This window comes from Arachis hypogaea, chromosome 4 (assembly GCF_003086295.3).
Source record: "Arachis hypogaea cultivar Tifrunner chromosome 4, arahy.Tifrunner.gnm2.J5K5, whole genome shotgun sequence".
Lineage (NCBI taxonomy): Eukaryota > Viridiplantae > Streptophyta > Magnoliopsida > Fabales > Fabaceae > Arachis > Arachis hypogaea.
Window position 1 is genome coordinate 105,907,517 of NC_092039.1, and position 12,082 is coordinate 105,919,598.

Below are 12,082 nucleotides of genomic sequence, written 5' to 3' on the forward strand. Positions count from 1 at the left end.
TGTAATTACTATATTATTAAATTCTCCCAAATTATGAAATTCAAATCTTCAAAACCAGCCAAATTTGGTCATGAAGGAATATTTGTTAGCAGATAATTCCATGTGCATACATTCAAATCTTTACAGTTTTTAAGTTCTAGTGTCATTTGTTAAAAGGATTGCCATAATATCCATCCTCACGCATTGAATTCTCTATGTATCTAAATCCAAGAAAAAGTAAATCATGCTATTGCATTCCAGTTCCTTTTACCGTTGTGGCACTTGATGCCTATCCTACAGGCTATGCTAAGAAAGTTGATATTTCTGATTGATTTTGTTTAGCTATTTTTGGATTTATGTTGACCATCTCATTCTTTTTTTCTTATTTTTTTTATGGAGAAGCATGCAACACTTTGATGTTGGCCTTTTATTTTGAATGAATGAAATTCAATGATGCTATGCTAGATCATATAAGTTTTAATGATAAATACATTTTTAATTGGCTTAAATCTTTGGTTATGATAGATCATAGAAGTTTGTTAATGATTCTTATTTATGCAAAAGGATTTTGTTAATTTAATACCTAAGAGTAGTTGAGATACTTCACTCAATACATTTTTCACCCACTTTAATGAGATTTTTCACACCTTACTCAACATACTTTGCATCCATCTTAATGAAATTTTGCACACATGAATCAAACAATTTGTACGCACTTTAATGAGATTTTGCAAACCTTACTCAGAACAGTTTGCACCTAATATAATGAATTTTTTGCACACATGAATCAGATTGTTTGCATCAACTTTAATGAGATTTTGCACACCATACTCATCACAGTTTGCACCCAATATAATGAGATTTTGCACAAATGTATCAGACAGTTTGTACCCAGTTTAATGAGATTTTGCACACTTCACTCAGCATAATTTGTATCCACTTTAATGAGATTTTACACACATGAATCAGATAGTTTGCACCCACTTTAATGAGATTTTATTTTACCATCTGATGTATGCTTACTTTTTTACAAGATGTGCCCAAGGTTGGCATGTGTTTTGGAACCCTTTATGATGCAAATCAATTTTATCAGAATTATGCCAAGCGCGTTGGTTTTATTACTAAGATAAGGTTTACCCGAAGAGTTGGTAAAGATAAGGTTCTTAAGAATCAAATGATCACTTGTAATAGGGGAAAAACGTAAGTCTTGAATTTTACCAATAGAAAAGACCAACCTAGAACCAACTTTAATTGCCCTGCAATGATTTCTATTAGGTTGAATAAGGAGGGTCTTTGGGTTATATCCAATGTGTGTTTGGATTATTCACATTCTTGTGATCTAGAGATGGCAAAATTATTGACACGTAATAGGGAGATGAGTATGCACATGTGTCGAGTCATTGAGGAGAATGATGAAGCAGGCGTGACACCAAGCAAAACATATCAAGTGTTGGTTGGTAAAGTGGGGGTTTTTTTTAGATAAACTTAATAGAAAATGATGTTAGGAACTATCTTAGCAGAAAGGTACGCAATGTTATGGAAGAAACGGATGCTACGAAGATGTTGAAGTGTTTTACACAGATGAAGGATATGAACTCTAATTTTTATTTTGATGTTAAACTTGATCAAAATAAGTGTCTCAAAACTATATTTTGGACTGATGCTCAAAGTAGAGAAGCATACGAGTACTTCAGTGATATAGTTTTGTTTGATATTACTTATAAAATCAATTGTTACAATATGCTATTTGGTTCCTTTGTGGGTGTTAATCATCATGGTAACTCAGTGCTTCTTGGGTGTGGTTTGTTGACTAAAAAAAATTCAAGCTCGTTTACTTGGTATTTAATGCTTGGCTTAGATGTATGTTTGAAAAGGCTCCTAAAAGCATTATAACATATCAATGCCTCAGAATATGAGCTGGAATTAAGAATGTGATGCCATAGGCACGTCATAGGTTATACATTTGGCACATTTTAAAATAGATTCCAGAAAAATTCAATGAATACACGAGATATGAAGAGTTACAAGGTGATTTAAATAATATTATTTGAGAGTCTACTCCAGAAGATGATTTTCAAAATCAATGGGAGGATGTCCTGATTGAATATGGTCTAGAAGATAACAAGTGGCTATCAGGTACTTCTTTACATATGAATTTTTATATTTTGCATATAAAAATTAGTATATTATTAGTATTTTGAAAATATCAAGTGGCTATCATATTCTATTTGCTAGAGTTCTAACATGTCACTACAAGAAAAATTACTTTTAGTGGCAAAATAATAGTCACTAATACATTTACCGGCAATTAGACATTAGCCATCTTATGCTTTGTCGCTAAAAAGTTTTAGCAGCAATTATAACATTTACCGATAAAGACCGTTTTAATGGCCACAAAAAGTATATAACTTTTAGCGGCCATTTTCTTGGCAATTTACATGGCCACCAAAAGTAATTCTAAGATTGCCATGTTATTCACTTTTAGTGGCCATTACTATTGCCGCAAAACTCATTTTACCAACAATTTATATGACCACTAAAAATAATTCTAAAATTGTAATATTATTCACTTTTTGTTGCCATTACTATTGCCGCTAAAATTTTAAGTCTTTTTTTAGTTATATTATACTCATTTTTTTAGAAGCAATGAACTATCTTTTTTCTAGAATCAAGTATATATTTTTGCCAACAATAATTATTATGCATAATATAAATATGCTGAAATTAATTACTACAAAATGAGATATTTCATTAAATTCAAAATATTGATATACAAATTTCTCTTGAAAAGTAATAAACCATGTTACAAATCTAAACAACAAAAAAATACTACAAGCTTATAACTGTTATATCAATGTATCAATACAAGTGTTAACAATGATCTAAAATTATACCTTTAAAAGTAGCCTACTAACTTAAGTTTTTAGCAATTAATCTAAGAATTTAAAAGTACATGAGAAAGGAAAATCATGAATTATGAATATACTAAAGAATCCAAAACTATAAACCTACTAACAAAGCGAATAGTGAATGATCAAAACAGTGTCATAAAATATTGAGTAAACAGAAGAGCTTCATAGTCACCAATTCATTGAAAAGGTCTTAATGTTGTTCACAATGCCAACAACCACAATCAATAAACTTGATTTTCTCAGCGAAAAATGCCTCACTTGATTGCAATTTTCCATCCTTGTTTGATAATTTGTTGAAGGCAGCAGTTGAGAGCTCTTTAGTGCTGTTTAACTGCTCACAAAGATTGTCAAGCTTCTACTGCATTCTTGATAGCGGTGTTCTTGTGTATCTTCTGTACTTGTCTTTTAATATGTATCTCAACACATATTGTGGAAAGAAGCACTGCATGGAAACACTGCAAAATGTCAAATTCTTGTGTTGTTTTCCTGAACTAATGATGCAAGTTAATGGGAAAAGAATACACACACCAAGTCTTGAATATAATACTACTGGAGGCACCGCTACTGCTCGAGGAAGAATATATAGAAATGGTCGTAACTTATATAATACTACTTATCATAATCCAACGCATTACTTTAAATAAGGAACGAAAATTAATCCAGAAATCTCATTAAACAATAATAATCTAGCACTAGTATTTTCTATGGAACTAGTCACATACAATAATATATAATATTCATATACAATATACATGCCCCTTATTTCATTACCCTTCAAATCCCAAAGGCCCTCTAATTCTTTGGGCTCGGCACATGAGAAAAAAATATATATAATTAAGAAATTCAGAAAAAAAAAACACTTTAGACCAAAAAAGAAAAAGTCATATAATACTACTTATCATAATAAATTAGATACATTGTTCAACTAAAAGGTAAAGCACAGATTATATACATATATGTGCATAATGTATATATACAAACCTGCACCCTATCCCAAAGTCGTTTAAGTTGACCTTTTGGCATGCAAAGTAACAAGCTTCTAAACACACATGTTCTTTTTATCTTTTTTTTTTATATCAGTAAATGACTCCAATCACATAGAAGCTGCAGATCACATAATCTTCAAAGTTTAATTGGGGAGATGATTGAAAGTGCCAGCACTCAATCATAACTTTTATCAACTTTGAGACATAACTTTATTACACCTTCAATTGAATGAGTTCCTTAAAATGAAGCCTTGTTGTCTGATTTTATTCAACCAAATGCCAAAAGTTAGGTTATTGAGCAAATTTGATCTTATAATGTAAACCAAAAGACTCATGACAATTATTATTTTTAGCACCTTCTTCTTTATTTTACTACAATTTTTGTTTTTCGTTTTCTCAATAAAGGAATCTGATTTTGTTCTGTTTTAATTAGAAATAGAAATGACTCACTTTCATTCTCTCTCAATACCACAAATCAACTATCATATTGACACTACATTCTTCTCTGGCCTGCTAAGATTCGATCGGAAGGAGACAGAGTATTAAAGGAAAGTTCAAAAGATGCCTATAAATAATGAATTTTCCTAGACAAATATTTAATTGACTATATATGCATACAGTCAAAATTTTGCAATTCATAGTATTTGCGCATTGATTATCTTTTTAAAAGAAATTATAAGAAGCCATATTCATGTAAACTTGTGGTGAGACAATTACCCTATTATCCAATATAGCATCTCCATTGAATGAAGCTTCATCACAATATCTCAGCTTAACACGGTTCCAATTGCAGAAGTATGGTACACCAATCCATGACATAATTAATATTAATTAACAAAAAAGATGAAAAAATTATATTTTATATTTTATCCTCTTAAATAGTTATGATTAGAAGCATGGCATTTCTAGTGTCTACCGACAAATGAGGTGAAGCTAATGACTGAAGAATCGTGAATGGTAAGTAAAAGCCCACAAAAACAAACAAAATCATGATTTCAAAACAAGAAAACAAGCACACGAATAGTTTATTTAAGTTTTGAATCAAATGCAAATCAAGCATCCCTACTACCATAGAAAGTGAAAATTCAAATTGAATCTTAAAAAGGAGACATAATCATGAAAAGGAAACACAAAATTCTAATAATATCTTATTCAGATCATGATATGAATTAAACTAATCAAATTGAGAAGAGTGAAGGTGAAAGGAAAAGGAATCAATCTACTACCTTAAGCTCAACGGACTTCTTAAGGTTCCATATCTGCCTGTTCTTCTTGGACTCAGAAACCGCAACAACAATAACCGCAACTAACAGAAACCTCTGAACAATAGAAGCTTTTGCCATTATAACATGTGAAATAAATGGTTCTCTTCTTCAAGCTTTTGCCAAATTGAAAGAAATGTGAAATAAAATAAGATGGAACTTCGAAGGCGATGTTGCCCTTTTTATTCCAATGCCCAATTCACAAATTTTAAAAAGTAAAATCAACGGCAATTGATGGTCAAAACCACTATTCTTTTACAAGAAGAGAAATGGAAAAATTATCAAAATATTGGGTGGTAGGGAGGAAACGAACTAAATAGCCTGCCTTCCCTTCCCAAGCTGAATTGCAATTCTATTGTTAGTATTTGCACATATAAAAGGATACTGAAACTAAGACCTTAATCAGAACAGAAGAAGCTAACAACACCAAGTTTGACAATCATAACTAAAAAATAACAAAAACATCTATGATGAAATATTCATGAGAGACTCTAATCATGTTAAATAATTCTATAAGACATAAGAAAGTATGTTGCAGTATTACGTGGATTATGATACAAGCAAAAGAAAAATCATAGCATAGAACAAAGCTTTCCTCACCCAATTATGTGAAACCAGGCTTTGGCTTGCTTTAGTAATATGTCCACTACTTCTTTCTGGCTCATATATAGTTGTAAGCATCGTTCAATAAGATTTTGAACCTGCAATGAGGTAAATAAACCCCAAATCATGAATAGCAAAATATCTCGAATTTATAATTTGAACTTAACACTTAAGGGAATAGTGAAAGATTTGGAAGAGAGGTCCAAACCACATGTTAATCCTAAGAAAAACTTACTATTCAACAGGATAATCAGTTAATCCAAATCTAAAATATTAAAACCTCATTCAATAGAAATCTCAAATTACATAAAGCCACAGATAACCAACCCCTTATAATATGCTATTACTCTAAATTTCCCTCTAGCATGACAATATGGGGTTCTTTAACTAGGAAATAGTTTTCCATGTAAACCATAACTCATAGCCAATATGTCAAAAGTAAAGTAGAATGCAGAGGAATAATGAAATCAAATTAAGTCAAAAATCACAATACGATATTAAATGGTAAATAACTTGAAATTGAAACAAATCATAACCAAGAGGACAAGGAAATTAAAATTGAAAATTACCTTTAGTCCTGCTAACAGAATGGAATCTAAGTGACCACCAGAAGCACCTATAATATATTCATAGCCAAAAATGAATAAGCTCTGTTGCTTGTAATATACAGAAAATAAGAAGTTCATCACAGTAACAAAATGAGAACATGGGATGAGATTGTCACCAACTACATTCTCACGAAACAAATGAAGATCTGAATGCTATTCATAGAATATACAACCTAAAACTATTTAGTGTCACAATAAGATCAATATGAAATTGTGAAAACTGTAGTGAAGACCAAAAAGTGAATCATAGATCATAAAAGCAACATTGGTAGAACTCAAAATTGTGAAATTTGTTACTATTATCTCTTTGGAGTGAAGATCCATGAATTCAATGCTGAAACTATCTTCCCTCTTATATTCTAACTCCAATGTGCCCTAAGTTGCTAGCAACCGCAAATTTGAAATCCTATGACATTTGCAAAATTAACACAAGTATTCACAAAATTAAAAGCGAAACATTAGCAGTAGCATTTTCAAATTTGAAAGCAACAACACTTGAAATTGCTGATAAATAAAATTAAGCTAGAAAGAGAGAGAGGAGAATTGGCGAACCTTGTTGCAAACAGCGGTGGAGTTTAAGGAGAGTGAAGATATGCAGATAGGGAGAAGATTGGAGAGTAAGGGCTCAAGTTTGCAATCGTCGCAGAGAGCCAAATGAGTGAGCATCTGATCAAGAACCTCCTTAACCTCCATATTGGACTTTCCTGCCACCATTAATGATGCTTTTAAGATAGGAACCGAACCTAGCGATGGAGATCTGAGACACGAACGAACAAAAATAGCGATGCGGATCTGAGGGGGGAGGATGGAAACATGAATAGCGATCAATTTGAATGAGTGTGAATGAGTGAAGGATGATGGACGATTGTCGGCGATTGTAAGGCCTGCGGTGGTGGAAAAAGCTTGAGGAGTTTCTCTTTAGGTTACTTGATTTAGGTAATGTAATACCCTACCATACAGAGTCTTATGCTTAAGTCATAATTCTGAGATGGCAAGGTATTACGACCTCTAAAATAAAAATTTAGTAAGTATAGTAGTATGAATGATTGATTATAACTAGGAGCCTTTGTAGAAAAAGGGGTAAACAAAAATCGCAACTCGAAAGCGCAACACTCCGATCGATAACGTAACGAACAAGGATAACCACGCGAGATTATATATATACAAAGGAGTGTCAAAAACAGGAATATCAAGACTCAAAATCCGGCTGCGAAGATAACCGGTCCGAGCATAGCAATATATACAAATGATAAAATAAGGAAAACCCCAAAGGAAACCCAAAAGGGACACAAAATACAGAAACCTATTCTCCAAAATCTCCCATAAGAGGAGTCATCACAGTTTGTGTTATTTAATGGAGATAAAAGTATCTAAGCAAAACATATAAACCAAAACAGAGTCCCCAAGAACAAAGGATCTTCGCTAATCCAGAAGTCTCCAGCAGGCCTCAACGAGAAACCTCACGTCCTGCATCTGAAAACCACAAAATCCACATGGGTGAGAACCAGAGGTCCCCAGCATGGTAACAGCTTCCACATAATAGAGGAAAATCGAAGGCAATCCTAGAACTTCCTCCAGATAATTCAAAGCTTATAAACAAGCTAAACCATAAATGGCATTTGACTAAAGACTCTTCAGTCTAACTAATACTTCCCTTTCCAATTCCTTCAGACCTCCCAACTACCAGCAGGAGTATAGTGTAGCAAACACAGTTATATCAAACAAGAAATATACAAATAGGAACAATTAAGGCATTTAGACAGTTAGCAAATAATATACAGTCAAATAGGCAATCTCAAACAATTCATATAGTATGCATATGATGAATGCCTATCCCTAGTGGTTGATGATATCATATGTCGGTTATAGAGCCAACCCAACAAGTCCTGGTAGCTAACCATTGGACTGTCCCTCTGTCGCGCATCCCAACTCGAGTTATACTCATCATAAACTTGATCATAATCGTGATCTATATCCATCACCTTCACTGGTGAATATTTACGGGGGCGAGCTCATCCGGGGCTTTCACAGTGCCCGGCCACCCTTACGACATAGGGTCAAAAGAGCTTCGAGTCTCAACCTAGAGCACGTGGTGGCTAGCCACTACTTCCTTCCAGGGAAACTCTCATCTCCAACAGTGAAAGTGCAACATTCACAATTCATTCAACAGCATATATGCATTTATACTTAGCCGTAGTCATGGCTTCGCCGTAACACGGCAATAATCTAGCCATCCGGCTCACGGTTAAATCCATAACCAGCCATATCATTAACAATTACAGCCTTTTGGCCCATGGCATAACAAGCACTTCCACCGCCATCCTCCGCCTCTCACATAATCATCCTTGATCCTCATTGATCATTCATTTTTCCCTTGCTTCACTCGCAAGTTACCACATCCCCTAGCTCCTTTCCTCATTGCTAGGCATATCATAATGATCTAAGACATATGTGGTGAGATCGGAGGCTTAGAAGTATGAGATTTGGCTTTTAAAACTCAAAAATCAACTTTGGGATGAAAACAGGGCCCCGCGTACGCGCACTCCACACGCACGCGTGGATGGCCACAAAACTCATCGACGCGTATGCGTCATGCACGCTAACGCGTGGATTGAAAAATACCCAAGCGACGCGCACGCGTCAGCCACGCGTACGCGTGGGTGCTCTTGTGCCCCAGGCACAAAACTGGCACAGTTCAGGCACAACCCTCTGGAAAATAGTTGGGCATTGGGTGTAGCACATCGGCGCGCCCGCGCACACCACGCGCACGCGTGGATGGCGTTTTCTGAAAGAACGGCGCATACGCGCCAAGTGCGCCTATGCACGAGGGGTCATTTTGCTAAAAATTTTCTAAGTTAAAAGCTGCAGAATTCACAGATTCAACCCCCAATCTTCCAACGGACATAACTTTCTCATTTTAAATCGTTTTTCACCTGTTCTTCGAACGGCATGGACATCCCGGATCCAGTTTCATTTCTAAATAGATTTGACACAAAACATAGATCCGTAGTCCAAGTTATGTCCCATCAAAGTATGCCCAAAAACCATATTTTTCATACAAAACCACAAAGTGCCATTTTCAAAACAAGCCATTTTCAACTCTTTTCAAAATCAATCAAAACATGCCAATTTCATCCCTTTTCTTTGAAATCAATCAAAATATATCAAATTCAACATCAAGCCTCCTCAACTCACACATTGACACTTTACCATAATTCACCAAACTCACTGTCCCATCATTTTAACCCACTTCACCCAAGTGGCTCAAACTCAAACACATTGACATATCATATACTCTTCCTCATGCCAATTTTCAACAATACCAATTCCAATAAATCATCATTGTACACAATCAATATCATACTCACCATCAACATGGTTCCACCCACAATTCAACCATAATCAATCATCAAGCATATATCACAACATGCATATTTCTCATACACCATACCATTAAGGCATCAATAATCATCATCACATATATGACCACATCATATATTTTAACCATTCAACAACATCAACAATTCAATGCCTATCTTAGGGCCTCTAGCCTAAGTATTTCCTACCACATTACATATTAGATACGAACACTGAGACCATACCTTAGCCAATTTCCCAAGCTCAACTGGAGCACTTCCAAATCACTTATCCACAAGCTCTCAAGGTCTCAACACCTCCAAGAACAGATTTTTCACCACCAACTCCCTTTTCAAGCTTTTCAATATCACTAATCAAGCTCCAATATTCACACATACACAACCTAAGCCACAATCATCATACCTATACACAACATCTCAATACCCAAACATCATAGAACAACAAATTACACTAGGGTTGAGAATTTTACCATACCCAAGGTCCAAGGAGACAAGATTAACCTTCTTCTTCAAGAGAGTTGGGTCCTATAACATCAAAGAGCCCAAAATCTCAATATTTTTGCTCATGAAACTCGAAAACAAGGCTGGAAATTCGAAGAGAAAAACGTGGCTTACCTCAAGATTAATTGTATGGGTTTTGTAGAGCTCTTCGCAGTGAACGCGTGGCTGCAAACGGTGCGGCAATCGGGGCTCTAGATCAAAAGTTATGGTGGTTTGAAGATCAAGTGAGAGATAGAAGTTTGAGAGTGTTCGTCCCCCATTCTTCCCCCTTTTCAGCGTGTTTGAGTGTTTTGTGAGGAGAGAGAGTGCTGAAAACTAGGGGTTTTAGTTTAGTTATGTTGGGCCAATGGCCCACTTTGGGTTCGGTTGGCCTGGTTTGGCCCGTTCGGTCCAATCTTGGTCCGAATTCTATAAAATTGGTACCAAAATTCTCGTCTTAATCTCCTCTATCATATTTAGTCATAAAAATCATATTTTGGGCTTTCTAGAATAAATTTCTATTTATAGGTTAATTAGCCATTAATTAACCAAGTTTTACAGATAACAGAGTTAATGGTCATCTAAATTAAGAAGATGAGATAATAAATATATAATAAAGAATTAGCGGTAATATTGATAATTACCACTATTGATTTAGAGAAAATAGGATTAAAAATATAAAAATATAATAATTTAGTGGCAATAGTAATAATTACCATTATAACATATAGCAATAACGGTAAATATATAATTGCCACAAAAAGATATCTTAAATAAAAGAAATAGCGGCTAGTATTATAGCCGTTAAAAGTTTGTTGCTAAAACTATTTTTTTTTGTAGTGTGCGTTTGAATATGCCTCTAGTACAATTTTATTATTCTAATATTTTCTAAGCTTTAATGTGTTATTAACATATTTATAACAACATTTTGCATCCACTTTTGTAAAGTTTTCTCACAAGAATTTTTTTATGTATATTTGCTTACTATGATACATAGATATTTATGAAGAAAGACATTGATAGGTTCTAATTTTCTTGACCATTTTTTTTGGGCTAGTATGAGATCCACACAACCAAGTGAGAGCATGCATTCGTATTTTGATAAATTTTTAAATAACAAGAAGTTGTTGATTCAATTTGTCAAACAATATGACAATTGCCTTGGATGGAAAGAGCAACAAGAAAGGGAGGCTGATGTTGAAGACTATAAATTAATAATACCTTATGCTACTAATTCCTCAATAGAGAAGCAATTTTGAAGATGCCTATACTAATGCAAAGTTAAGGAAGTACAAAAGCAATTTAGAAAGAAAGTGAATTGTATTTTGCACCTTATGAAAGTAGTTTCTACATCTAAAGTGTATTCTATTTTGGAAGATGCATCTACTTCTAAAGAGAGGGTTTATAAAGTTAACTACAATGTGAAAACGAATGATATTATATGCAAGTGTCAAACGTTTGAATCAAGAGGTATATTATGCCGTCATAGCTTAGTTGTCTTAGGGCATGAACGTGTGAAAGAAATTCCAAGAAGATATATTTTGGATCGTGGAGCAAACTTGTGAAACGGAGACATAGTAATATTAAGAGCAGCCATGATCCAAGTTTGTTGAACCCAAAAACAGAAAAATTTGATGATTTATGTTCCCATTCGAACAATGTTACTCAATTTGCATCTCAATCAAAGAAAACAAGTGATATCCTACATCGTTATCTTGATATGGCTATGGCAGAATGTCAAAAATATGTTTCTAACTCATATCTAATGCCAATGAATTAGATAATTTTCTTACATTAGAAGATGGTGGTAAAGATGCATTGTTCATTTTTGTAGGAGGCTATATAATAAGCATTTAAAATATTAAAAGCCCTCCT

The 12,082-nt window shown here is 34.1% G+C and overlaps 1 long non-coding RNA gene across 1 annotated transcript; it reads right to left on the minus strand.

Annotated features, from left to right (window-relative positions):
• Positions 1-2,718: 2,718 nt before the first annotated feature.
• LOC112797135 (uncharacterized) lies at positions 2,719-7,378 on the minus strand. The gene is made up of 5 exons (XR_003199632.3): positions 6,903-7,378; positions 6,312-6,358; positions 5,740-5,840; positions 5,104-5,196; positions 2,719-3,333 (listed from the first exon to the last, which is right to left on the minus strand). It is a non-coding gene; the product is annotated as an uncharacterized lncRNA (long non-coding RNA).
• Positions 7,379-12,082: the final 4,704 nt, after the last annotated feature.